Source organism: Sminthopsis crassicaudata, chromosome 2 (assembly GCF_048593235.1).
Source record: "Sminthopsis crassicaudata isolate SCR6 chromosome 2, ASM4859323v1, whole genome shotgun sequence".
In the NCBI taxonomy this organism is placed as follows: domain Eukaryota; kingdom Metazoa; phylum Chordata; class Mammalia; order Dasyuromorphia; family Dasyuridae; genus Sminthopsis; species Sminthopsis crassicaudata.
In genome coordinates, this window is record NC_133618.1 from 119406927 (window position 1) to 119430980 (window position 24054).

Sequence of the window (24054 nt, forward strand, 5' to 3'; positions counted from 1 at the left end):
CTAGCTAATAATTACTCTTTGCTCACAAAGTAGGATATTAAGAAGAACCAGACATTTATGTCATAACATTTTCCAAAGGGAGGGAGAAAAAAAGCAGGAAGATTTATTCTCCTGTAAATAAGTGAACCAAAAGCAAGGCAAAAAAAAATCATTCTGCAGCCCTATGAAATTTATGATCAAGGACTGTTTTTAAAAGGGTCCAAGTCATTTTTTTTAATTCTTTGGAGGAAAACCCATTGCTCATATTAACAATAATATGTGTTTGTGACTTTGAATCTGATTCATTCACAACCAAAACCACTAATATGTAGCCGGCACAGAGTTATCTGTGGTAAAAGGAACATTAGAAGGTTGGGATCTCATTAGAAGACCAAATCTGATTGAATTCTGAGGTTCAAGATTATTTTTAAATTACTGTATTCATAATTTCAAAGAGCTACTGGGTATTTCAAACCCTGTTTGCCTAGACTTGAGCTAAAGTAATTTTTACATCATACTGCTAACTACTACATAGCAGTGTAACTAGGAAATTTTGTAACTGGTATGAAACATTGATGTACTACTACTTTCCACACATATATCCTCACACAAATGATGGAAAGGGATCAAAGAATGATTGTTCTGATAAGACAGATTCAAGAAGTCTTGAATCCTGCACAGACAGGAAGGGGGGAAAAGTTTCCACAGACCAGGAAGTGCACAGAGAGTAGTAGAGCGCTTCAAGATCCAGATCTTTGGGGACTGAATTTTAGCTGTGCCAAGTGAAAATATCTTAATTGGTCCCAAGGAGGTATTAGACTTCTAGAGACTTCATTCTGACCAAGAAGAAGAAGCCATAAGGAGCACCACTGGAATTACAACATCTACCATCAGCTTCTCCAAGGATGGGCAATTGTTTCTTTTAATAATTTTAATTCTTTTAATGCTGACCGAGGATATAGGACACCTCAGTCATCTGGAAAGGGATGATACATTTGTTGGTCTGGAGGAGCAGAGAGACAACAGTGACGAGTAGAATAGGGTCTTTGGTACATTGCATCCTTGTTTTCAGTGGCAATTATACTGAGAGAGGGAAAAGTCTAATTTATTTTTGTCCATTGATATGACTTTATTGAGCTTGGTGCCTCATAAACAGGTACTCTATAATGGTCCCCAACAGCTAAGTGATGGAGTAGAAAGTTTAATTGATTCTGGATCTATTAGTTCTCCCACTCAGGGAAAGTGCTGTACTAGGGAATTCCCTGCCATAGTATTATTTAAGAGATTTGTGCAGGGTAAACTATGGTAACCCAGGAAAAGATCATCCCAAACAAAATCTGATAGTTGGTGGGGACTCCAGACATGGCTTAGCTTCACCTTCACCCAGGATTCCACTTTTCAACTCATGAATGGAAGAAATTTGGAAGGCATAAGACCTTTGGTCTCTAAACCACAGAAAAAGAAAAGTATATCTAGAGTGATGGCTATGGAAAAGCCTCAGCTGCCACACCCCCATTACAGTTCTGATACAGTCCTGGTTGTCAACTATGTTTACCACTATATAAAAGTTGGCTATTCTAGTAGTTTCATTAAATGTTTTCACATCAGTCTCTCTAATTTTCTGAAACCTGGTGATTAACCTAGGAAAGTTGGTTAGACTCTTTAAAAAGCTTAACTTTCTTTAAATAGTTACTTAGTCATATAGAAATATCTAGGGGCTATAATCTTTAGGATAAACTATAAAAATACACACAATAGTCTCATCAGCTCTGTAATAATAAAGCACCTACTTACTACTTTGTTTTATTTGGGGGGATTTTCTCAATATTTCTGTCCTCCTCCTTTCTTCCTCTAATATTAAGGGGTCTAGTTTTCATACTGAATTTCTTTTCTTGAAGCTCTTTCAATTTCATGTTTTCTAATTGGCTAGACTTTCTAACTCCTTATCTATAGATCACAGGTGATGTAAACAGGAAAAACCTAAAGCATGGCCAACCAAAACAGTAATGACAAAGCCAGATACAGATGATTATTCTTAGGATAACTGGGATGTTACAAGTCAAATGCAGTCCACTGTGTCTGTAACAAACCTAATCAGGAATAAAAAGTGTAACCAGATTATCCCTTCTGCATAATAAACGTCAAATTCTTGCACAGCACCCCAGCTTCCTTTCATTTTCCTCTAGGAAGCTGTCAGTTAAATACTTATCCACAATATGTGTCCTGAAACCCTGGGCACTCTCTCAAAAGCAAAGCATCCTCGAAAATATACTTTCCTGTGAAAAAATCTCTTAAAGATAACACTTCACTTTCATGCAGGTGAATATCACAATTCAGGTAATAAAAGGTAGTCAGCCATTATTGTGTGTGTGTGTGTGTGTGTGTGTGTGTGTGTGTGTGTGTGTGTTCCCCAAACCTCATAAATGGGCTAAACACTGGTATGGATAGGTTGTACTGTGCACCCTTCCTCCCAAATGAATTTCCTTAACTATAAGAATTCCTAGTTATAGATCTGCTAGTCTTTGAGCTGGTAAACATATACAAACTTTTTAGTTTATATCTTTCTGGGACAATAAGCCATTATCCTCATCAATTATATTGCATAAATCTCTCTCTCTCTCTCTCTCTCTCTCTCTCTCTCTCTCTCTCTCTCTCTCTCTCTCTCTCTCTCTCTCTCTCCATGTGTGTGTGTGTGTGTGTGTGTGTGTGTGTGTGTGTGTGTGTGTGTATCTCTGCCTCTGTCTCTCATTGTCTCGGAGACAGCACCTTATACCATAAGTCATTGGTTAGCACCTGCTTTGCAACCCTGGAAATTGAGAAAATAAATGACTTGGCCAGGGTCATACAACAAGCTTACATCAGAGGTGGTACTTGAATCCAGTTTTTTTCTGATTGTGAATGATCTATACAAAGGCTGAGATATAGTAGATAAAGTGACAAGTTCAGGGATAAGTGATAAGTTCAGGATAGTTAGGGGGGGAAATGAGACTATATCTTAAGAGAAATTAGCCTACAAAAGTAAGGGGGGTATAAATTGTGAAGTACTTCTTTTAAAAGTAAGGTAAAAACTTTCTATTTCATCTTTTAAACAATAGGGAATCAGTGGCTAAGTGGTCCAGGGGATTAGAGTACCAGCCCTGAAGTCAGGAGGACCTGAGTTTAAATTTGGTCTCAGATACTTAGACCCTGTGTGATCCTGAGCAAATCAACCCTAACTGCCTCAACAAAACAAAACAAAACAAAAACAAAAAAAAAATAGGGGAATCACTGAATGTTCTCAATGGGGAAGGAAGCAAGGAAGCATGGCTAAAGGCTTATGGAAGATGCTTTTGGACAACAGTGTGGAGGATGCATTAGATAGGGACAGACTTCCAATGATGAGTTTAGTTAGGAAATGTTTAAGTAAAAGATGATGAGGTCCTGAACTCGATAACAGTGTAAGAGAAAAAGAGGGACAGATGGAAGAGATGTCCTGGAGCATATCAAATACTACAGAGGGAAGAATTAGGTACCATTCTTTCAAAAAGGGCAGAAATCACTGGCCTAAAAGTCAGAGAAGACAGAATGATAGGTCTAAGACACAGGCTCTATAAGCTGGAGTCCACAAACTTCTTTTCAAAAATTTTGGTAACTATATTTCAATATGTTTGGTTTCTTTTCTATGTATCTGTGTGTACACATGTATGCATATATGTGTGTAGTGCGTATGTACATAGGCATATGTTGGAGCTATCAAGTCTGGTTTCAGACAACCACAAGAAAAAAACTAACAAATTTTTGTGTGCAGTAGGATTTTCTTTAAAAATGTACATATTTTAATTAAAAAATACTTCATAGATTAAAAAAAAATTCTAGCCATCATTGAAATCTTCAGCAAGTTGTAATATTTTTGCTGGTGGAGGATCTTGCTTCAATGTTGAGGACTGCTGACTGATGAGGGGTGAGGGCTGTTGAAGGTCAAAGTGGCTGTGATAATTTCTTAAAATGAGACAGCAATGAAGATTTCTCTGTAGTATGTGATGCTGTTTGATAGCATTTCACCCATAGTGGAACTTCTTTCAGAATTAGAATCAATTTTCTCAAACCCTGCTGCTGTTTTAACAACTAAGGTTACATAATATTCTTCAATATTGCTGTAGCCCAAAGTGAGGGAGAGAGCCAGGGAACTGCTGGTGGGTAGTGTAGTCAGAACACACACATTTGCCAATTAACTTGCTGTCATATGAGTGTAGTTCATGGGACCTAAAAACAAGTACAATAGTGACATCAAAGATCACTGATCACCATAATAGATATAATAATATTGAAAAGTTTGAAATATTGGAAGACTTACTAAAATGTGACACAAAACACGATGTGAGCATATGATGTTGGAAAAAATGACATCAAGAGACTTGCTAGGCACCCGATTGCCACAAACCTTCAATTTTTAAAACAAACAAACAAACAAACAAAAATCTCACACACATATAATCTGCAAAGTCCAGTAAAGCAAAGAGCAATAAAGCAAGATATGCCTGGACACACACACACATACTACCTAGACACACATGTGTGTTATATACATACGATACACACATGTGTATGCAGGCATGTGCATAAATGTATGTGTACCTGTATACATATATAAGTACATGTGAGTCTATCTTCTATACATATGTAAATATAAACTTATTTTTATACATATATAGGTATATAAAAATAGAGATAAAGAAATATCCTTATAAATTTAAAAATATGATGTTAAAAACCCATTAGGTTTCAGCAGATAGTCAAAGGAGTCCATAACATGAAAAAGGCTAAGAAAGCTTTTTCTCCAGTGAGAATGGAGTCAGAGACACTTAGTACTTTATTTTTCTGCATAATCATGAGTAGTTTTCCACTAGTGAAACTCATTAGGTGAAAACCCAACCACCTGCACTCAGCTGGGTCTAGATGAAAGTCATTTCACCTGTCTATTCAGTCGCCCGAAATGACCCTCTTCCATTTTCTCTTAACCAGCTCTTCCTAAAATGTCTCCCCAATGCAATAATGACAAAGCCCCGAGTAAGGCTCCTGGGAGACTAGCGGGTGCTTGGATTCCATCTGCCTGTGTCCTTCAATGGGTGGATGTTGTTTTCTGTTTTGTTTTTAATTACAACACTCATTCAGAGTTCTGGCACAAGGTAAACTAATAACTTCAGCAAGACCAAACTCACCTGATTATGATCTCTGTGGCCAGAGGTGGCTTAAGGAATATTAATTTCTAAATAAAATGCCCTGTCCCTCTGGTTCCTTCCAGCAGCCTAAATTTCAGTCAAGTTTATTTCTGTTTTGTCTTTCCAACATGCATGATATTTTCACTTTTAATCTCTGGAGAAGCTTACATGCAAGGGCAGGGGAAAGGTGACTGATTTGAAGCCCATCAGAGCAGTGTTTCAGCATTATGAGACAATTCACACCCTGTTTCCACAAACAAACAAACAAACAAAATCACATCTACTTCCTGTCTACTCCTCTGAAGGTGGACCAGATTGCTTTGTAAGGAACAGGTAAAAATTCTCTTCTTGGGGAAATTTTCATTCAGGTTAATCAGTTGTGGAAGGCAAAGGTCACAGGTTAGTCAGTCAGTCAACAAACATTTATTAAATGTGCTAGGCAGCTGGGTGGTGCAATGGATAGAACACTGTGATTGGAGTCAGGGAGGATTGCTTTCTATTCAGATACCATTTAACCCTTTTTACCTTAATTTCCTCATCTGTAAAAGGAATTGGAGAAGAAAGTGGAAAGTGTCTTTCTCAAGAAACTCCAAATAGGAACATGATACATGAATATCTTGTTGTGAGGATCAGACGAGATGTTTTTCTGGGGATGCTAAAATAAGAGGTGCCTTCAAGGAGTTTGGTTCTGGTGAGTATACATAAAAACATGTATACAGATGAATATAAAAGTAAAATAATAATAGAAATATAAAGAAATTAGGACTCTGGGAACTGGAGATGAGCTTTAACAAATATTATCAGGCAAAAAGGATGATCTTCCTTCATGTATCACTTTCCATTATGACCCCCAGCTTCATGAGAGCCCAAAACAGAAGCAGAATGAGTGAGCACTGGAGATCAGAATCATGAGTCAGGAAGGGTTTCGAATGTTTCTTCCACTAATGAAGACCACAGGTTAAATATTAAATAAAAATTAAATATTGAACACCAACTAGGAGTTAGATGGGTAGCACATTGGATAAAGCACTGGGCCTGTAGTGAAGAAGATCTGAATTCAAATCCAACCTCATTTGTTTACTAAGTGACTCTGGAAAAGTTGCTTAAACTGTCTGCCTAAATTTCCTCCACTAGGAATAATATTTAAACATTAAATCATATTAAATATTAGATTGCCCAATGCTTGAAACAAAGACATCTCCCAGGAGAGGAATGTGAATAATCTTGCCACGTTTCACATTAGTACCACATGGGAAGAAGAGCAGAAAAGTTGGTCAATTCATGAGACATATTGCCTTGTTCTGTGTTTTCTCTGCATTTGTGACTCAGTATAAATTTACATGTGCCTAAAAGTCAGTCTCAGAGAGAACTCTACTAGGTAAACTAGTATTACTGGGTATTAGTCATTTGCATGGCACAAAGGGGAGAGATACATGTGGTTTTGAAGCATCCTCTAGACAAGCAGCCTAGAACAGCTGATGGAACAGGAGATAAGTGAAGACTCCCAAGACCAGTGTAATCAACTCCTTCCTTGCCTAACTATGATCAGGTCATCAGAAATGCTTGAACAGACTTTAAGTAATTCAAGCAAAGCACTCTGCAATCTCTGCCATAAGCAGGAAGGAACCCTTCTAGGACCACCTTCTTAAACTATGGATTATAACTCTACATAGGGTCTTATAATTGAATATAGAAATCATGGTATGATTTGTTATCAGTAAATGTTTCATTTGTATACCTATGTTATATACCTATCTACCTGGAGTAATATAAAAATTTCTCAAGGGGTTGGGAGTAGAAAAATTTAAGAAGCCCTATTCTAGGAGAAGGCAGGGACATTTAAGTTGGAGTATGACACCTTCAACAAAATTTAGAAGTTATTCCATTTTGTGGTGCCTCCTTCCTCCCTCAGATCTAACTCTGGGTTCTTCCCTGATATTTTTTTCTTTACCATGACCTGCTCCAATACTCCATCATATCTGACCACCCCAGAAAATGCCCCAAACTCAGGGTTCTCCCTCCATACATACCCTTACTAACCTTTTTTTTTTCTGATCATTCCATAGAGTTTTGCTCCCTTAACCAGAAAGCAATCAGATCAATGAACTCTATTGAAAATCTTCAGCTTATTAGCTTCAAATATTACTCCTTCTAGGGATATTTGCGTTATAAGAGAATATAATTTGAGAACCTCCAGAATTTCAACACTTAAAAAATTACTTATGAGAGAAGTTTAGATACTGAAGTTCAGTAAATCTGATCACAAATGAAATCTATGCTGTTCTTAGCTACTTGCTGATGTATTTTTTATTTGTGTCCAACTCTTTGTAACCCCATTTGGGGTTTTCTTGGCAAAGATACTGGAATGGTTTACTATTTCCTTCTCCAGCTCATTTATAGAAGAAAAAGAGTAAAGTGACTTGCCAAGGTCACACAGCTCATAATTGCTTGAGGTCACATGTGAATCTAGTCTTCCTGATTCCAGGCTGGCACTCTGCTGAGCTATCCGGATGCTCAGTTACCTGTACTGAATGCATATATTTTCTTCTAGAAATAGTACATATATATATATATATATACACATACATATTTATTTATATATTATATATTGTATACATTTATTTATTACATACTCACACATATGATATATACATATATATATTATACTCATAAAAATGTATATACTTATATCTCACACATACACATATATACATGGATACACACCTATATATGCACACATACATGCTTGTTAATATATGTTAATTACACAAATATGCATGGATATACACATATATACATATACATGCCTATATATGCATATATATACAACCTTTTATATTATTTTATTTTCCATATCGACCTGGCCCTCTGATGCTGGAGGTCCAGGAGCAGAATGAAATTCCCATCCTACATTGTGAAGTCATTCCTTGGGAAAATAGTCTATAACAAAGAAATTGTTTTAAGACTTTGAAGCATAGAACACCAGAGTCTTGTGCTATATCCTGTGGAGACCCAGAATTCAAGAGTAGAGTGCTAACTTATTATTCCTGGACCATAGACATGAATGGGGCTTCCAGTACCTTCACAGAAGGCTTGTAAGGAAACCCAGAATATTAAATGTGAGAACTGCCCACAGCTGCTCTCTCAAGGCCATCATATCTTTATTGCAGCTTCAGAGAATTGTTTTTAGATTTCCTTCTCCAAATGCTCTAAAAGCATTTAAAAGAGGCCCTGGAAAGGGTTGTATGCACTTTGGCTAATTGAAAAATATTTGGGAATAAGCATCCATCATCAACTTGGACCATACATGGGCAGAAGGAGGTTGTTGGATCCAAAAGGACAAAAGGCCAGGCTGAGGAGTCAGGGGAGCAAGGTCATGCTCTCCGTGGCCCTTGCCTTCCAAAGAGACCTTGGAATAATCTATGTTCCTTTGTGTTCTCTTCCAAGGGGTTGGGGGAGGGGTGCATCCATTACTATTTTCCACACACCTGCCTCATCAGAAGATTGGAAGGATATATAGAAATGGATAGGAAAGTCCCTCCCCACTATGGGAGGAAATGCCATAAATCTCAAATGTGACCATGCTGCATCTAGTTTAATACCTACTCACAGCAAGTGCCCAGGAACTAGGTATGTATGTTAAGAATTGCTTTTGTTTAGTAACTTTTTGTCTCATTTTTCAAAGCTGTTAGAATACTGAAACATTTGCTAAATGATCCACTTTAGAATTTCTTGAGTATATTTATGGTAAGTGATAAGAAGAATGTTCCAGAGGCACAAAAACCTTTCTTTTGTCTTTGTGAATTCAGCCTATACATGTGCATGTATGCACACACACACATCCCAAAATGACTTTAGGAAAGAATGTTAAATAGGTGGCTTGAAATAGATTCAGACCATAGGTAAAATGATGAATTAAGTAAAACTGACCTTCTGTTCCTTTCCTCGGCTCCTTGCAGTATCCCTAGTATTTCTTCCAGATACCTAATACCTTCTTATTTCTCCCTGGCTGTCCAAGCTCTCTAATCACACTAGCCAGGGCTTCCTATATTTCACAACATACTTCCAGATCACACCCCAGTTTTACGCTTCCAGTTATCATACTCTATTGGAACTGGATTGTTAATGAGCAAAATCCATTAGATTAGAGTCCAGCTTCTTAAATAGTGGTTCATAACCCTGTATGGGGTCTTATAACTAAATGTGGGATTCATAAAATTAAGACTTATCACCAGTAAATATTTGATTTATATTCCTTTTTATGTACCTGTTTACCTGGAATCATATAAAAATTTCTCAGGTGAAAACGAGTGGAAAGTTTAAGCCACCCTGAGATAAATCTATGCTGCTGGGATATCCCCTAAAACATTCAGCTTCCCAAGAAATAGAACAGCCTTGTTAAAATAAACATAGTCCCAGAAGACTTTTTTACAAATGGCAAGGCTGTTAGTACCATGGTTGTCTATCTGGGGGTATGGAGGAGGGGTGCTTGTGGGGTTGAGATCTTTGGAATCAAAGGGGCAGGCCTTTAGGTGCCCTTCAAATCATATATATTACTGAGAGGAGGAAATAAAAACATGTCCCTGCATTTGAAGGGGAGGAAGAGGAGAGGAGAATTTAGTGGAAGCAAATCTTTGGCATGACTACTCTGTTGCTTGTATTTCTTCATGACTCTAAACCTGGTCATCAACTAAATTTCCTCCAGGGGTTCTCACATTACACTGTGCCACAAGCTCACGGAAGATTATCTGGAGTTATCAGATTCAGCTCCCTTCCCCCATCACTCATAAAAGAAACTGACATTAACTTTTGATCAAGTTGTTTTTAAAAAATCTAATTTTTCAAGTCAAACATAAGCTGAAAAGCTTTTTGAAGGAAAAGTTCATAGACAGAAAATCCTTGTTTTTAGGCTAAGCTCAGTTTTGTTTAGTTTTGTTGTTTGTTCATTTGTTTGAAGAAGATAAGATCATACAGAAAATAGGTGAATCTTCTCTGGACAGCATCTTGGTGTCCCAGCTAGTCAGCATCTCTGTCTAAGAGAGCTGGCCCCTCTGGTGGCTACCTAGCTAAGAAATTCTTTTCCTTGGTAGACTTCTGTGCCCTTGCATGAATTCTGTACAACCAAAAACTAACCAAGGATCTGCCTCTGATTGCAAGAAATTTGGAGGCAGGTGGGAAATTTATCCAAACTCAAAATGAGTTAGAAGTTCTTGGATTTGAACAGAAATGTTTCTTAGAGAAGCCTATATGGAAATGCTTTGATCCAGAAACCCACCCTCCTCAAAACATAACATGTATCCCCTAATAAATGTGAGGACTATGGCTTATCATCCCCTTTATGAACTGCCATGTACTTTAGCAGAGGCCTCCCAAAAACCAACAGACCAGGGTAAATAGATACCCTGTGAATCACTTCTGCATCCTTCTTCTGGAACTAAGCAACTTGGCTCTCTAGGGATTGGTTTCTTCATAAACCTGCTTTTGGCACCTATACTACTACTCCAACATCTCTGAACACCAATGACTGTGACAATTCTTACAATTGGATGTGGAATTCATGAAATTATAATTTATCATCAGTAAATATTTGATTTATGTTTCTATTTTATATACCTGTATACCCAGGGTCATGGAAAAAGTTTTTAATGAAAAGGCTGGGGTATGTCCCTAACAGGTGACCAAGGGATATTCTCCATTGTGAATAACTCTTTATTAAGGAGGAGTTAACCCCAGTGTTACAAATTTCTGATCAAATTCCTATCTTTTTGCATGTCATGGATCCCTTTTGTAGTTTGGTAAAGTCTATTACACCTTCTCAGAATAATATTTTTAAATGCATAAACTAAAATATATAGGATTACCAAGGGAAATAATTTTATTAAAATACAGATATCAAAAAAATGTTAAAATTAAGTTTATCAACCCCAGATTAGAAGATCTTAGATAGGTTTTTATAAATCCTATTTTTAGGCTGAGCCCAGGTTTGTTTTGTTTTGTTTTTTTTAATGAAAGATTATAGAAATAAAGGAGTCAGATCCTTTCATATTCCCCATCCCAGCTCTCCACCCTCCTCTCCAGCATTCTAGCTCAAAAACAACAACAAATACATGTGTCTCACTCCTGAGGTATATGACAATGGATGATGATAACAAATCATCTAATTCCAAAAGCTCCATAGCCAAATGCTATGATATAGTAAAAAATGTATGGTTCCTTAAAGAAGACAATTAAAAGGGACCTCAAGTAGATAGAAAAGGGAAATCTTTAGACAAGGTACTTTTTATTTTTCTTAGATCATTCTGCACAATGAAAAAATGTGCAATGTATAGAGGGCAGCTTTAGAGTCAGAAAGCCTGAGAGCAGGTACTATAAATGGCAAATCACTTAACTTCTCAATAGTTCCCGGGCAGCTCTTTAAAATAAAAAGTTAGATCCTTTCACATCATTAATATTAGTGAAAAGGCTTCTTTAGGATGAGATTACAGGTCCAGACCAAAATCCAAAATATTGCAAAGGTCTTGATCTATGCTGCTTACACACAGGATTTTCTAAGGCAAATTATTTCTTCAGCATCACATAGGTGGCCAGCGCTAAGCTAACCACTGTAAGGGAGAATGTAAGTCTTAACTGCTTTCTTAAAAGAATCTTAGGAGGGCTATACAAATACTTGTCACTCTACTATAGTTAAAGATTGTTCACAAATATGGTGAAATGACTTGCCCAAGATCACACAGCTAGTAACTTGGGTCTTCCTGATTCCAGGCTTAGCACTTTACTGCACATTGAAACTGTCTGAAAGTAGAAGGGAATTATCTCAAGAGATTGAGCACTAGACCTAGAGTCGGGGAGAAAAGTCTGGGAGACAACCTTAGACACTGTGTGACTCTGGGTAAATCACTTTACTCTGTTTACTTCTGTTTTCTCATCTACAAAATTACCTGGAGAAGGAAATGGCAAACTGTTCCAGTATTTTTGCTAAGAAAACCCCAAATTGGATCTCTCAGAGTCAGAAATGGCTGAAAAATATCAATACAGCAGGCAGACAGAATCCTTGAAATTGGTAGGGTGGTGAGTGCTTCATATACTCTGGTTTCTTTTTTTCTCCCTCTAGAATGAAACCCCTCTTGGGTAGCACTCCCCCACTTGCTAACTTATGAGACTGTCTCCTAGAGTTATGGTTTATCTATGCACATACTTTTTATTTTAATAGCTTTCTGCTCAAAGTGTGTGTGTGTGTGTGTGTGTGTGTGTGTGTGTGTGTGTGTGTGTGTGTGTACAAATCTGGGGGCAATAAAAGGCCACCCTGCCCCAGTCCTACCTTCATCCACTCACCCTCCCCCCTCAAAAAAAAAAAAAAAAAAAAAAAAAAGATTAGCTGAATTCCAGCATTTTCCATTGTTCTCTCTCCAAAAAGAAAATTACTCTCATTTTCTGGGAGAACATAATTGTAACAAAAATCCTTGGCAACATATACCTTATGCAACTCTGTGTCCTACCATCCTAGAAATGAATCGAGGAAGTGGGGCTGAGGGAGTAGACAGAAAGTGAGGCTTTGCCCATGGCCACTCTTCTGGAGACCACAGTCCAGAGATAAGGCTCCACCATCGCTGCATTTTTACACAAGTTACTGCATTAGGTGTAAGCCAAGTCCCCAAGGAGATCTCAGGATAAGAGAACAGCCCTGGAAGAAATCTTACAGATCATCTTAAGAGTATTTGATTTGGAGTCAGGAAGACCTGGGGTTCAACCTTTTCCTGACAAAGACAGCTGTAGAACTACTTTCTGAGTCTAAAGTGTCTTTATCTCTCAAATGAAAACAATGCTATCTGGAGGACCTTTGCTGGAGGCTCAAGTGAGGTCATGTGTGTAAAGTAATGGAAGCCTGCAAGATGTCACAAGTTCCCTGTTATATCACTGTTATTATCTAGTTCAAACCAACATCTTACAATGGGGGAAACAGGATCAGGGAAATTAAGTGACATTCTCAAAGTTACACAGGTGGCAGGGCTAAGACACCGAGAAACCAACCCAAATTCCATAACTCTGAATCCAGGGCTCTAAATTTAGAAAGCATTTTTCCTCAGCACACCCTATGCATGATTTGGGTGAGAGGTGGGGAGAGAAAAAGTAAAAGAATTTTGCTTTTTGTGATAAGAGAATTTTGTTATTGGGACTTTTATTATTCAGTTATTCCAGTCATATCCAAGTTTTTGGGATGCCATTTGACGTTTTCTTGGCAAAGATATTGATGATGTGACTTAGCCTTTTCCTTAGCAGCTCATTTTTACAGATGAGGAACCTGAGACAAACAGGGTGAAGTGACTTGCCCAGGATCACACAGCTGCTAGGCAGCTGAGGTCGGATTTGAATGGGATGATTCCTTATTCCAACCCAAGGCTTTATCCACTGAGCCACCTAGCTGCACTCTTTTTAATGCCAGTTCTTGAAGTCATCTCATTTCCCTTCAAGATTAAACTAGCCCAGTGCTAGCAGCCACACCTTAGAATTTAATTCATTACCTCTCAGGAGCCACCATTATTTTGCTCCTTCCTCCAGAGTTCCAATACCTCATAGGTTGACATTTCCTTCCTGGTTATTTTTGTTTAATGAAAGAACTTTCACAAGACCATAGATTTTGGCTGGGCCTTGGCAGACTGGATAGGTGGAATGTTGAACCTGGTGTCAAAAAGAACAAAGTTCACCTCCCACCTCAGATATTTCCTAGCTATATGACCTTAGGAAAGTCAGATAAGTTTTTCCAGCCTCAGTTTCCTCATCGGTAAAATGAACATAATAATTGTATTTACCTCAGAGAGAATCAAATGAGTTCAGAAATAATTATAGATTTGCAAATCTCCAAATGCCATGTAAAGTTTAGCTATTATTAAATAGTGCTAAAAGGCGACCTTAGAAGTCATCTAGTCCCCCAGCTTCTTAAAACTGTGACCACAATCCCATATGGGTTGTATAAATAAATGTGGGGTTCATGAAATTATAATTTATTGTCAATAAATGTTTGATTTGTTTAACTGCTTTATGCCTGGGGTCAAGTAAAAATTTCTCAGGCAAAAAGGGGGTGCAAATGGAAAAGTTTAAGAAGCCCTGCTCTAGACCAAGTCTCTTGCTTTATACCAGGGGTTCTCAAACCACAGCCCATGGGCCAGATGCCACCCACTAAGAACGTTTATGCGGCCCTCTGGGTTATGGCAAATGGGCTGAGGGGCAGAGACAGAATGTGAGTTTTTGTTTTTAATATAGTCCGGCCCTCCATCAGTCTGAGGGACAGTGAACTGGCCCCCTGTTTAAATAGTTTGAGGGCCACTGACTATAAACTGAGGTGGAAAAGGAAAAATGATTTCTCCCTGGTCACACAGAGAGTTTGGATTTTACAAAATAAAACAGATGTCAATCTATTTATTCTTTTTCCTATCTTGGTGAGAAGAGGCCCTATGTTTTGTAAGACTAAAGCTAAGTGATCTTTGAACCCCAGCTCCTTCAACCCCTTCTCCTCTTCTTCCAAAGTACTTTGGGAAGATCTCTTGGTTTTCCAGCACAAGCCAACAGAGCTTGAGGAATTTTAAAAGCAGACCCTCCAGCAAAGCGGCTTTAACACCCAACACAGTTAAGTTCCAGTCCATTGTAAAAGGACGAAAAAACATCTGAACTGTCAACACAGGGATTTACACGAGGAGGTTTGCTTTGCAGCAGGTGATGAGGCTATGAAAAGCCACAGGCAGAGCCAGGAATGGCACCCTTTACCTTAAAATGGAAAAAGGAAAAAGAAAAGCAAAAAAATAAAAAAATAGGGAAGAAAGACTCTTCTGATGTAGAATTCCTTTTAGGTGAAACTAACTGGAAAACATTTGTTATAAATCCAATAGGTTTGTTCACCCCCTCCAATTTTTCTTGAAACCTTCTTAGAGCTCACTACAGGTGGCATATATTAAGCATCTCACCTCCCTTTGCTCAGAAACTAGAAGAAGCCTGGTCTCATACTGCCCTCTTCAGTCTAAGTAGGGCAAGCATGACAACTTTCCAATTCACCTGGTTTGGCTATAAAGGTTCACCAAGAGGTTCAAGTATCATCAATGGGCCAGATCACCTTGTAACATCCAAGGAGCTGGAAGAATTCAACTGGGAAAAGAAGGTCTGGAAGAAAACTCTTGCCACTACTTGCTGCCTGAACAAGTGCATTTGGAAGCCAGCTCTGCCACTGCCAAGAAATCCCCCCAGAGCCAGCGGGTCAGGATTGTTGCACTGGGCAACATTTTCTTTGCTTTAATCTAGGCAAATTAATATGAGTGACCACAATGTCCAATATACATATCCCAACCTCTCTCACCCTACTTCCCCACTGGATCACCAGCTCTTTAGGCACAAAAGTTTAATGTAGAATTCAGCAGAAATAACCACAGCAAAAATGGGGTCAATGACCTTCCGGAGTAAGACTTTAATATTCCATAGTCTCAGTTTACACCAGAAGGGATTAAAAACCCCAAGTAGATGTTTGTAGGAGAAGAAGGGAAAATCGAACCTGAGTTCTACAGACCATAAAACAAACATTCATGAAGGAGATGTCGGGGAGGAGGGTTTTGGAGAAATTCTCCTCAGAAACCCTAATTTAGTTGGAAAAGAGCATTAGTTGTGTTACAACTTGCTGAGCTCCAAGAGAGTCAAAACTTCCAACTCTATCTGCCAGATTTTCCTGGAAATATATTCTACACCTTCCATCTCCTTTCTTCTCATCCTTCTAACCCCATCATCACCACAATTACCACACATCATACTTCAAGACTCAGAGGGACTGGTTTGGGTTTGGGTTTTCCTGAGACCAGTTTGAAACTATATAGGGAGAATTAATTCAAATCAAATCTATTTCAGGGTTAAAATTTTTCTCTGAATGATTTCAAGTCTTAAGATCATGTTCCCCTCTAAGAGATGGCATGGTGGCTGGGATGCTGCAGAAAACAGATGAATTCATAAGAGAGAGAAGGAGCAGGGTGATTTTCTGGGAGAGAAGACAAGAGCAAGGAGTTAAGACAACATTAGAGTAGCCCTCAGGGGATGGGGAAGGGGAAAGGGAAAAATAACTATTAAAAAGATTCTTAGAACTCTGTAAGATTACAGAAAACAAGATCTGGGAACTTAAATCTTGAGTAGTTTCCTGATGCCTAATTAAAAAAAAAGAAAAAACCCTCCTCATCTTTGTATTTAATGTCCAGCCTTGTCTCCCAATACTCTTCATTCAAAGTGTTATGTAATGTCCAGCCTTGCATATACATAACTATATATATATATATATATATATATATATGTAGTCTCCTGCCTCCATGCTTCTTGCTATCTTGCCTTTGTTGGACCAGAAGACCTCACGGATATGATATGTCCAGATGTGGAAAAACACCACCTTTTGAATTGGGAAAGCTGGGTTCAAATTTAAAGTCTGACAATTAGTACCCATATAACTATGAACAAGTGATTTAATTTTCTTAGTTTTTGTTTACTCTTTGCAAAAATTAGGATATAATCCCTAGTCCAAGTTATAGGGGTATTGAAAAGAAAGTGCTTCAGATAATTTAAGAGTATTTTTAAAATTTATTATCATAAAAATAGAGAAACTATTTTAGTAGAACAGGAAATATAATTGCTAATAGAGCACCATGCATTAGAAAGTCATTCCACATGTTATGAATAAGTTAATGAATGAATGAATGTGAGTGAATGAATGTACAAATGAATGAGTAAAAACACTAATAGGAAAAAAGAAATGGAAAGTCACTTCCCAGGATAACAGAGTTGTACAATGTCAGCCTAGTGACAAATTTCATCTAGCCTTTAAAGAAAGATATTAAGAGGCCAATTTAATTAAAGAGATTTTCTTGGCGTTACTTATTCAGTATTTATAAATATAAGAACCTAGTTCAATTGTTTGCCATATAAACAATTTTTTTTAATCTCCACTAAAAGAAGAAACTATTTCTAAGCTTCTTTAACAGTCAGATTCCTACCATGTTACCAAAATGCTTAAATACCACATGGAAAGGCATTTCAACAATGTGGAAAAAGGGTTTTTTTCCCCCAGTGTCAGCTAGATCCTTTCATTTAACAATGGCACTCTGCAGGCTGGAATAAGGCACAATTGACAATTTCTTCCAATTAGTGAGTGTGCCTTGCTTCTTTTGTTTATCAATAAGAAAATGTACCTCTATACATTGTGAGAGGGAAATTCTAGTCTTTCCCTTCTTTTATTATCCAATAATTGAAAAAAGAAAGAAAAGCAACAGCTAATGGTGTCTACTCACTTGGCAGGTGTCCTACTTAAATAGAATATGTCAACACACCTTACCTCTTCAGCATTCATGATTTGTTTCTAGAAAGGTAGGTATGAGGACTAAGGTTTGGGCTAGCTAAGATTCCAATATCAAGTCAAAAGATTACAGTCATTTTTTAATGTTCTCACTTTGGTTTTAGCTGCATTTGCCTAAAATCACAGGATATCACCACTTTCCCTTTTTCTTTGTCAAGCCATAAGAACACTCTTATGACCATGGCCTTGAGCTAAAATCATTTAGGAGGTCATATTTTTCAAACCAAAGTCATCTAGATTTTTGGCAGCAATGAAAAACTACTTTTAAATATATATATTCCAATACTTAAAGAGAATTTTTCCCCCTAAGACTTCATTTCTCCAAAACCATAACTAGAGCTGGGTCATTTTTTCAACTTGACAAGCCTAAGTGTCAAAAGAAGGGGAGAAATACATTGTTTCCAAAGTTCTTAAACATTATGTTGGTTATTAGAAGAGGGATTTGTGCGAGCTAAGATTTTTAAGATTTGATTTGGGTTGGGGGTTTGAGATTTTTTCCAGGTTTTTTTGTTTGTTTTTTTGTTGGTTTTGTTTTTTTAATTAAGAAATAAACTAGTCACTTAAATATTAGGAAATGCACTCAATAAATTCGAACCAGCAAACTTACTATGAAATACAGATTAAAATATTATATCCCATCAATCTAGTAGTGATAGAAACTCTTTTGGGACTGTCAACATCCCCACTATTTTCTGCTAACACCCTCACTTGTGATGGTGCTTAAATGAGGCAGGAGAAATGAGAATAGAGAGGTAGAAGGCACAGAGCCAGTCTATTAAGTATGCAGAATAGGCAGCTGCTTATGTGTAATGATTTGAGAGGTACCTACCTAGGAAAGTCTCTCACTGAAAATATTTTACCCACACACAAAGCCGAAATTACATTGTTGTACTAGGGATTCATTCCTTCCCTCTGAGAACTTCTCTTTTAAAATGAAAATCAGTTTTGGAGGGAAGACTAACTTAGGAAGAGTTAATTCCTATTACTTCTGCTTTGAGAGGAGGGAATCCTATCATGGAAGGTAGGGTCAATTGAGATAGTGGCAGGGAATTCTTCCAAAACCAGAGAAAAGAGCACACAAAGAAAGTAAGGAGGAAAGAAAGAGAGAGAAGAAAAAATAGGGGGAAAGGGAACAGAGAGAAGAAGGATTTAGAAGACAAACTATCTGCTGTCCAGCTCAGCAGCCACTCACAACCCTCCCTCTCCAAGCACTCCCTCCTTATTTTCCAGTTCTAACTAGAGTACTCTTTTGTCTAAAAATACAACTGTCCTTCCTTACCTACTATAGGTCCAATATTGCCCTGCCTCTACTCCCAACTTGAATTCCCTAAGCTGGTATAAGTGTATTTTATTTAATGACACCTTATATCTCTTCAAAATATATTGCTGTTACTTAGATGCTGAAAAATTTCCCCAGGCAAACACTCCTAGCACCCCCTATTGCACTCCCCAATCCAAAAAAATCTTTGCCTTCCAATTTTTATTTATTCCCTTTAAAAGCCAAGATTATGGGAAGAAAGAGGTAAAACAAAACAAAACAAAACAAAACAAAAAACCTCTGTTCACCTTAGGAAATATTTGCTTGGCAGAGAGTCATTGATGCAGGGAGAGATGTCAAATATTTTCTTGGGATTTACCAAGGAGACATTCTGTCAGGAAAGTTTTATCAGTGTAATTAACACAAAGCACCCCCTCCTTCTGCATTAAAAATAAAACACAAACAGGGGACATAGAGGAAGATAAAATAACCATTGTTTCTGGGCAGCACAAACCCCCCCTCTTTGCTCTTCCCCATTTATGGGGTTTCATTAGGGCCCTGGGTGCCTCTAATTTATTTATTTAGGAAGCCCTACCATTGTCTTAATGTAAACAGAACTCAAGATCAGTTGACAGTTGAAATGGCCCAACAGAAGAGTTTTCAAAGGCGCCTCCTTGGAAAGGGGTCCCTTCATTCAGTCCTGTGGTTCCGGTATCATGACTGCCGGCACTGTTCAAAAAAAATAAACAAATGTTTGTATTACAACTCGACAAAAGGAGTTCCCATTCAGAGCTGGCCAGATATGAAAACAAACTTTCACATATAAGGGCTTTTGATACACATGACTTGCTTGGATGACAGGAGGCTCCACTGAGGAGTGCTTAAAGCTCATTCATATGGCACAAAAGACTTTTGTTTATCATTTCACTGGACTGCCTGGGAATGGCAAGACACAAGCTGCCACCCGGCTGGTGTCCTAGCATTTCAGTAGTCATAACGTGTGGAGATTGCGAAAACCACAGCAAGAACTGACACTCAACAAGCCAGGTGAAGACCCAGAAGACTCACTCATGGCCCTTGAGATGTTGGACAAGGGCTCCCCCTACAGCTGGACGTGGTGTTAATCTGGCATACGATTGGCCATGAGGCGAATTTCCAAAGATGGAAGGCAGAGAAAAATAATAATGCAGAGAGTCAGAAAATTTAGCATTTAAAGGAGCTATAGAAGGCCTTTAATCCACTCCCCTTCATGTTGATGAGGTCCCTCTCAGCTTCAGTTTCTCCATATGTAAAATGGGAATAATAATATCTACTTCCTCAAAGTTATAAGAATTAAATGAAAAAAACAGTGATACCATGTTTTGCAAATTTTAAAGCATTATATAAAATATGGCCTATGTTCTTTTTATTTTTGTTATTGTTATTATGTTATTTGCCCAGGGTCACACAGTTAGTAAATATCAGAGATGGGATTTGATTTCAGGTCCCCTAATGCCTTACCCAGTGCTCTTTCCACTGTTGTTTCCCTACTTCTTGGAAAGATTTGTTTTAGTAAATGCAGTCCTCCTTGAATGCTTTTGCATTTAAGTGGATCAGTGATTGCCCTGAAATGTCTCCTGAAATTTCCTATGTTCTCAGCAGGAAAGGAATGTGTAAGAATTCAGAACTCATCATAGACAACCAAGGACATTTGTCTTTTCTGGCTTCTTGAAACCTTGGGTTGAGAAGAATGCAGCATAAAACAGATATGGCCCCAGCCCTTGAGAGGGGCAGGATATTATATAGTAATAAAAGACACAGCCAGTCTTATGAATAATTACTTGCCCAAGAATATTAATGGATTTATATCAAGTAGAGATAACATGGTACAATGGAAAAAAGCATTGGATTTGTAATAAAAACCTGGATTTAAATCCCAACTCTGCTACTTACTGGAACTAGTGACAAATCATTAAACTTCTCTGGATTAACTCATCTGTTAAATCAAAGTGTTAAACTAGAAGGTCAGTAAGGTTCCTTTTAGCTCTAAACTATGATTTTCTTTTCTGAATTTCCTGAAATGAAGGAGAAGTTGTGAAAGTATTATGGTGGGTTGATTGTTTTTTCAGTTTTATTTTGAATGACTGAATAAAATTGAGATGAATTTCTGGGTTTAGTTTAGATTTAAATATGCCCTGATACTCAAAAAGGAAAGATAGTTTTCCTCTCCATTAGCTCATCTTCTTCTATGCCATCTACTGTATTTGTGTAGGTAATTCCATATGTGTGTATATATGTATGTTTGTTCCTTCTCTTAGAAAAAGCTTATAATATTTCAAAAGTCATTAGGCAGCAGACAGTTGAATTAGTCCTCTCCTACAATTACCAATTGCTGATACCTATATCCAGTGAATGAACTAATTTTTAGGGCCAATACTTTCTAGACAGTTTTTTTTTTTTTTTTTGGAAGTAGAAAAGAAAATTTCTGAAAAATAACAAACCTCAATTGCCAGTGAGGACATTTTGACATCTAAATATCTTAAAAATAATACACTGAATTAAATCAACATAGACATTAACTCATTTGTTCCATGATCACCAGACACATTAACAAACATCGAAGAAGCATCAAGCTAGCTAGATGATGCTGTGGACAGAACACTGGCCCCGAAGTCAGGAAGATCTGAGTTCAAATCCAGCCTCAGACACTTAATATTTTCTAGCTGTGTGACCCTGTGCAAGTCACTTAACCCCAACTACCTCACAAAAGAAAAAAAAAAGAATATTAAAAAAAAAATCTGACAGTGTCACACACTATACTAGGCACAGGTTACAAAGACAAAAAAAGCAACAATCTCTCCCTGCCAAGTATTTACACTCTGGGGGAGGATACAACATCTTCACTAATAAGTAAATATTAAGACATAAACAAAATAAATACTGTGGCTCCCTTCTTTTGCATTTCCACTTGCATTAGTCAGCCAGGTCCCTGGAGGCCAGCTACCTACTTTTCCTCTTCCTGCAAATTCCTCATTAAAAATAAACTATCTAGTGCCATTCTTTTTTTTTTTTAATTTTTAAAGATATGCTGAAAAAGGTATTAAACAAAGAGCTGATATAAAATACTCTTCCAAACCAGAAGAACACATGAGGTCTCTGGGCAAAGTGCATTCAAACTTAAAAGGTAATGAGGAACACAGGCAGAACACCCTTATGACAAAGGAAGTTGGCTTGTTTTCTTTATTCATGGAGTCCTGACATTCTTCTTAGATGGACTTCTCTGCTCCATCTGCCATCTACCCCATGCCTTTCTTGAGTCTCAAGCAAGAATTTTTGTCTTCAGGTAACAAATAATTGCTTAGACTGTTTGCATCTTTAAGTGATTTTCATATCCTCACACATCCCCACATCCATCTGCAGCCATTATCATTGCCATCAGTCTCTATTGCTCTGATGGCTATGGCTATCATCTCTAGTCACCAATGAGATTGTCTGGATCTCCCAAACTCACCAAGTCATTGTCTGGACCTATTCACCTTAAAATACTTAGCAACTTAATATCAGAAAAGAATGAGCTCTAGAAACAGAAGGAAACACAGCCTCTTCGGGGACCAATTTGAAGTAGTCCTTCCTTACAGTTGCAATGGAGTAAAGAAGGGATGGTTGCTCTTTTTTTGTATTTTTGTATTTTTCTGCTTGCTGCTCAGCAATCTGAATTCTTCTGCCCTAAATTCTGTAGCTAATTAGAAGGCTTTTTCTCATTCCAGAGTACAAGTTCCTCAGTCACACAAAACCACAAAGTGGCTTCCCAAAGTGTTTATGTGACTTCTTGAATTAAAACCAGGAGGGGTAGATCTTCACATGTTTCAAGAAAAACATTCATAGATCAGACCATCCAATCTACAATACAAATTGATTGGGGCAAGGAAATAAAGACCTAACATTCTGAGGAATTAGGCAAGGTTTTTCAAAGAAGGTAGTTAATTGGGTTGAGCCTGGAAAAGAGCTGAATATTCCACGAGAAAGAAGGGAGGAGAATATTCCAGGGACCACAGAAAACACAAACAAAATGTGGATTTCAATGGGTCATAGGTGTATAGCTTGAGCACACTCTGAGGAGAGCATTATCACTGCCACTTCTTTCGTGGGGCCCTCCCTTGTGTCCTGTGCACCTCCCTCCTATCCCCCTTGGGTAAGGGAAACAGTATGGAGCACCAGTTGGCTGGATTTCAAAGTGCATAAAGGGGAGTAATGTGTAATCATTCTGGAAAATAAGCTGGAGCCAGATCACAAAGTCCTTCAAATGCCAAACAGAGGGTTTTGAAGTCAGGGGAAGTAGGAGTAGGGTAAGATTCAGAAAAGGATGGATATTGAAGTTCCTTAATCAAAGAAGTGAAATAGACCTCTGCTTTAGGAAAAATCACATTGGTCTCCATGGGAAAAAATGGATTGGAGAAAGGAGAAAATATAAGCAGGAGACTAAGAGAATTGTTACAAGTACCATAGTTAAGTAACAAGGAGGGTCCAAACAATGATAACTGTTGGAGAGAGAAGACAGATGAAAAAGATGTTGAGGAAATAAAATCCACAATACTTGGCAAGACACAGGAATAAAAAGAATTGGCAGGACCTATTAAGTTTCCCTAAATTCACTGCCTAATTTCCCATTAAGGCCAACTTCACAAGTGCTGTGATAACAAGTCCCATTAAATTGAATCCTGTCTGTGAGAAGGTGGCAACATGGACACCAAAGAACATAACAGAATGTTCACTCTGATGAGCCAACAAACAAATGAGCAAATGGAAACTCGAAAAGAGCAAAGCTATCCTGAGCTAAGCAGGTCCCTTATACTTACTTGCAGCTTCATCCAGTGAAGCGTGCCAATCAGCTAGAGGTTGATGAGATTAGTAAAACTAATTGCTGCTACCACCTTGAAGATTACAGATGAAATTATTAAGGGTAAGAAACCCAAACAAGCAAGGATTTCAGTTACAAGTCTTAACAACTATCCACTCAGAGCAGTTGCACAGGGAGACTTTGTGAATGGTATTTAAGACCCTCTTTATTCTCTCTCCCCCCAGACAGAGAGGTAATAAGCAACAAGTGCTCCAGGCACATCAACAACCTTAGTTCTAGTAGAATCAAGTCGGGTGGAGCTTGTGAAGAGCACTGGTGTGGGACAAGATATCCACTGAGATTTTTGGTAAAGTTTTTCATTTGATCTTCTTTTTTTACATAGCTGCCAGCACCTTATAATCCACATTGTTGTACT

At 37.9% G+C, this 24054-nt stretch overlaps 1 long non-coding RNA gene across 2 annotated transcripts in view; it reads right to left on the reverse strand.

Annotated features, from left to right (window-relative positions):
* Nucleotides 1–17061: 17061 nt before the first annotated feature.
* LOC141554798 (uncharacterized) overlaps nt 17062–24054 on the reverse strand; it is a 139933-nt gene continuing 132940 nt past the window's right edge. Inside the window, exons 5-6 of one of the 2 annotated variants that reach the window (XR_012485965.1) lie at nt 19398–19531; nt 17062–19193 (exon numbers count right to left, since the gene is read on the reverse strand). This is a non-coding gene — a long non-coding RNA (uncharacterized LOC141554798). Of the gene's footprint in view, nt 19243–19397; nt 19532–24054 lie in introns of both variants that reach the window. The other variant, XR_012485964.1, reaches the window with a different exon arrangement.